We start from the raw sequence: 5,379 nt of genomic DNA on the forward strand, positions 1-5,379 counted from the left end.
AGCATAAAGGTATCACGGAAGGCGAAAAGGGAGGGGGTGGGGTGAGAACAGGAATGTCAAGGTGAAAAGTGTGATTGGTTATTATCAACATCCGGCAAGAAAATCGTCGCTGTTGAAGTGAACTGCTTTGGGTGCTGTTTTTTATTGTTTTTGTTTGGGTTCTTTGTTTGTTTCTTTCTTTTTTGTTTTGTTTTGTTTTACGCTTTAATAAAAACGGCCCACAGTGGGTCTCATAGGAAGAAAAAGAAACAGAAGGGCAGAAATCATCGCTGACATCACAGACCAGAAGCAGCCTGGGGTTCGATAGCCGTCTACGATTCGAAGGAAGCGTTTTCCTAATCTCATGTACTTTGTGGACTTGAGACCCACAAGTGGACACGACTCCATTTGCCTTGTTGTGATGAGGAGTGTGGCTAATAGTTACCCATTTCTTCTACGTTGGCGTGATTAGTGTTTTCTGTGCTGCCTGCTGGAGCGCTGTTCACAAACAAACAACCAAACTAAAAAACAACCCCAAAAATGTAACAAAAAAACAGTAACAGTTATAGCAGTAACGACCACTAACGAACATACGAAGGAATTAAAATCCAACGGCAGTTAAAGTAAGACAAACTGTAGGATACACATAGCCCCCACCCCGACAACACAAAGCACAACCCAGTCAGCCAATCAAAACCTAACGTATAAGGCAGGCAAAAACAAGAAACAAACAATTAATGACATCCCCTATACCCCCCCTAACCCCCCCCCAACTTCCTTGCTGTCCAAGCTGGGATCGTCACTATCTGGGAAAGCATTTTGTAGTTCCTATTCTTAGTTCATTCATCATCATCATCATTGTCTTTCTCACCCTGGATCAGGATATAGGCCACGAACAAACACTTCCCACATTTCCCTATCCTGGGCTAGTCGCTTGATGTTTTTCCACTTTTCTGTACATCCATTCCCATGACTATTCTCCAGTTCCACGTGGTCTTTCCCTTGATCTGTTACCCTGTGGGTTCCAATCTAACACTTTCCTTGTTATGCAGCTGCTTGACTTTCTGAAAGTGTATCCAATCAATCGCCAACGCCTTCTTCCCACCTCATCTCTGACTGGGCTCTGTCTTCCTCGTTGGTGATCCTGTCTGTCTGTCCATCTGATCCTCAGTAGCTTCCTCAGACACTTGTTTAAGAAAATCTGGATCCTCTTTATGCACGTTTGAGATGCATTCCACGTCTCACATCCACACAACAAGACTGACTTCACATTTTAGTTGAAAATTCTCAACTTTGTCCGTAGTGAGATATCCCTGGTCCTCCAAATCCTGTTCAAAGAACTAAATATAGTCTGTGCCTTTCCAATGCGGGACTTTTTTCAGCACCAGTTCCTCCCTCTCTGTCAATTATACTTCCAAGATAGCAGAAGGATTCGACGTCTTCTAGTGCATTCCCCTATTTTGTGACCTATTCCTTTCGTAGTGCATCTATCCCTAGGACATTTTTCTTTCCTTGGTGTATCCTCAAACCAACAGACTCTGATAGGCTGTTTAAAAATTGTTGTCTTTGCTTGCATCTGTTCCTGAGTGTGTGACAGAAGGGCCAAGTCATCTGCAAAGTCCAGATCGTCCAACTGTGTCCATGGGGTCCATTGTATACCGTTCCAGTGTTCTCAGGTGGTTTCCTTCATCAGCCAGTCGATTGTCAAAATAAAGAGGAAAGGTGATAGTAAACATCCCTGTCTCACATCGGTCTTGATATCGAAGCTGTTGTGAGCTGGTCATCATGTATAACCCTGCAACTTGTACCTTCGTACATGCTCCGGGTGAGGTTAACCAACTTCTGTGGGATTCCGTGATGTCTCAGTACCTTCCACAGTGTTGCTCGGTCTATGCTGTCAAAAGCCTTCTCATAGTAAAGAAAGTTGACGATCAACTGGGAGTTCCACTCCAGGGACTGTTCCATTATGATCCTCGGCGTAGCAATCTGGTCCGTGGTTGACCGGGTTTTTCCGAAATCCAGCCTGTTTACCACGAAGTCTTGGATCCGTTGCAGACTTGATTCTCTCCAGAATGATTATGTTGAAGAACTTACCTGATATTGAGAGAAGGGTGATTCCTTGGTGGTTGTTGCAGTTGCTGAGATCCTTCTTTTTAGGGAGTTTCACAAGGTGTCCTTCTTTCCAATCCTTTGGAAACATGCTCTCATTCAAGATCCTGGTAAAAAATGGGAGAAGGAGGTCTGCCATCACATTGGCATATGTTTTTAGGGCCTCAGGCGGAATTTGAACAGGACCGGACACTTTACCGTTGTTCAGCTTCTTAATGGCATCCAGAATCTCTTGTTTCGATGGAACATCACAGCAGATTGGTAACTCATTTCTTGCAGGCAGGATGTTAGGCGGGTTACTTGTTAGCGGTCTGTTCAGGAGACTGTTGAAATGCTCTGACATCGTCTTGACTGTGCTTCCTTTCCAAAAAATGGTTTTTCCATCTTGATCCTTTACTGTTACTTCTGGTTTCCCATATTTTCCAGAAAGAGTCTTTGTAGTCTGGTAAAGGATTTGCATGTTCCCTCCTGCTGCTGCCTCCTCTGCCCTCTCTGACAGCCTGTTCATGAATCCCCCCTTGTCTTTTCTCAGTGATTTCTTTACATCTATAGTTGTTGTCCTGTACTGCTCCATGGCGACCGCTTTTGATCCCTTTGTTTTACTTGCATTTGACTCTGCTAATAATTGTCTTCTAATGCTAATCAAATCCAATGACCGTTTGCTAATCCATTCCTTATGCTCCAATTTCTTTTCACCGAGTATTTCTTGACATGTTGAAGTAAAGACTTCTTTGACCTTGGTCCAGTGCATCTCCACCTCCAGGCCCTGCTCTCCAAGATCCTCCAAGGGATGAAATTTGTTCCTTAACTGCTGTTGAAACTCCTCTTTCTTGTGTCCATCTAAAAGACTTCCTTGGAACTTCATTCTTTTTGTTCCTGTTCTGGTTCCGTGCTTTTTTTAGACGAAGCTTGAGTTTTGCTAACAGCAGACGATGATCCGAACAATCTTCTGCCCTTCTATGTACTGTGATATCTTCCAGTGAACGCCTGAACCTACGAGAGACACAAAAATGATCGATATGGTTCTCCATCACCCCATCCGGTGATACCCAAGTAGCCTTGTATAGCCTCTTGTGGGGAAAAACCAAGCCTCCAATGACAAGACTGTTGAAAACACAGATATTTGCAAACCGCTCACCGTTTTCATTCATTTGTCCCAAGCCATGTTGCCCCGTGATTCCCTCATAACCTACGTTGTCCAGACCAATTTAGGCATTGGTATCTCCCATTATAAGGCTGACATCCTTCCTTGGTAGGTTGTCGATTACCCTAGAGCCGGCTGTAAAAAGCATCCTTGTTTTCATCCGAAGCTTCATTTATTGGGGCGTAGATCTGTTCTATGTTCATGTTGATGTTTTTACTCCTGGTAGTGAAAGAAGCCATGATGATCCTTTCCCCCTGTGGTTCCCATCCTCTAAGTGACTACTCAAAATAATTCCAACTCCCTCCGCATGGTGCTTGTCTTCCCTCCCAGAATACAATACTTGTTCCCCCGAGCTAAGCTGCTTCTGTCCAGACTGTATCCAGTGGGTTTCGCTGACTCCTAGTATGTGCAGTCTGTATCTCTTCATCTCTTATGCCACTTGAGAACTCCTTCCTGCTTCATACATGGTGCGAACATTCCACGACACAATCCGGAGAGACTTGATCGACAGAGAAGGTTTCGGATCAGAAGAGTCCTTTCGGCTTTGTCCGCTGTCCTTCATTGTTCCTGTTGATACAGAAACGTCTCCGTCTCCCAAGATGGAAAAATTATAAGGCGTGTTTGTTCGTGATTCTATATCTTTCCGTTTTTAATGGGTCGGGTAGTTGACCCTCCGCATACTGGCACTTTTTGGCTGTCCAGTCCTATATACCTTTAGTCGCCTCTTACGACAAGCAGTAAAACTATGGGGCCACCCCCGACAGGGGCGATACTTCATTTTATTCTGCTGTAAAATCCGACTCTCATAGGGAGGTGAAAAGAGGTGTGCTCGCTAAGTACTTAACCTGTCGGGTTGGCATGATCGAATACAGTCAGGATGTCGAGTTTTATTGTTCAAAGCGCATTTATCGAATGGAAAGCAGCTTGAGTAAACTTTGGTTTATTCATGATGTTGTCTCCATAGCTATTTGGTCTACGATGTAAGTATCAATAAACAGTGACGGACAAAAACAGTCAAGCCTATCTACGTGTTCTAGGTTTAGGCTACCCAGTTGCAATATGCCAAATTGGTATTTTTTTTTAAATCTAGATATAACGGTTGCGACCATTGTCAAAGAATAGGAATGTAAGTGGAAGGCGTTTACTCCGTGTGCACTCCGTTGTTCACAGACACCTTTGGTCGGACCCGTGTTTTGCTAAAAGACACGTGCTGCCCCATGTTTCGCTGCCTTCGTTTTTCTGTCACGTCACTCCGTAATCGTTGGTCAAGGAGAGGGAGGGGGGCCTAAATGACCGGTCACGGTTCACTTAGCAGTGTGGGGAAACCCTGACGCTGTGGGGGGTTTTCTCATCGTTTACACTGCTCAAGAAATCATCAAAGAAACAGAAAGACTATTAGCATTGGCAGAGTAGGCGCCCCAGCATCTTAAAGCATAAAAAATGGCAAGGAAACTGTAAGATGATAAGACCTTTGATTGATGGTTCCTGGGAGTGGACAGGAAAAACCAATTCAAAGTGGGCTGGCCGCCGTGAAAATGTGGGTTACGATCTTAACAAAGTCTTGAACGTTCAAGGTTTGAACCCGAAGGTGCTCTGAAACCAATCGTATTTGCTCGGCCCTGTTTCTTTTTCAGGGTACATCAAGGGTCCCTTTCTCTATCTTTCTCGTCTTCCTTCATCTGTTTTCTTGTTAGATCCTTCTGTCTGTAGATTAGTATTCTTTCTTCCTCTTTTTCCAAAATGCCACTTTCGGGAAGATCCTGTCATTCTGAGACTACAAAAAAAAAAGTAAAAAGGACCCAACAAGCCACAACACACGAGGAAAGCATGAGGAAACTTAGGTTTTGGTTATAGAGAAACACTTACATGAACATTCTCCTGCTGTTAACATGTCACCGACATTATTCCAAGTTCTTCTTTGTGTCAGACATGACACCCACGTTTCTTACGGTTCTTTGGTCAATGGCAAGTATAAAGTGACTGCTGGTGAAAACATTTCTGTGAACATCAAGGTCTGCACTCCCCGGGTGATGTGATAAAGACAGGTCCTTAACGTCGAGGTCCTGGTTAAAAGTAGCTTCTTGTTACACCATCTGTCAACTGAGCACCACCACCCCCCCCCCTTCCACCTTCAGTTTATCTCTTTC

General features: G+C 44.2%; 1 protein-coding gene across 3 annotated transcripts in view; it reads right to left on the reverse strand.

Annotated features, from left to right (window-relative positions):
* The window catches only part of LOC106012878, a 24,663-nt gene that overhangs the window by 6,837 nt on the left and 12,447 nt on the right, over positions 1-5,379 (reverse strand). Inside the window, exon 1 of one of the 3 annotated variants that reach the window (XM_013087082.2) lies at positions 5,099-5,207. The exons of 1 other annotated variant lie outside the window; for it this stretch is intronic. The gene's annotated coding sequence lies outside the window, so the exon portion shown is untranslated. Of the gene's footprint in view, positions 1-5,098; positions 5,208-5,379 lie in introns of those variants that run through there. One more of the 3 variants, XM_013087083.2, reaches the window with a different exon arrangement.

The sequence above is a fragment of the Aplysia californica genome, unplaced genomic scaffold, assembly GCF_000002075.1.
Source record: "Aplysia californica isolate F4 #8 unplaced genomic scaffold, AplCal3.0 scaffold00543, whole genome shotgun sequence".
Lineage (NCBI taxonomy): Eukaryota > Metazoa > Mollusca > Gastropoda > Aplysiida > Aplysiidae > Aplysia > Aplysia californica.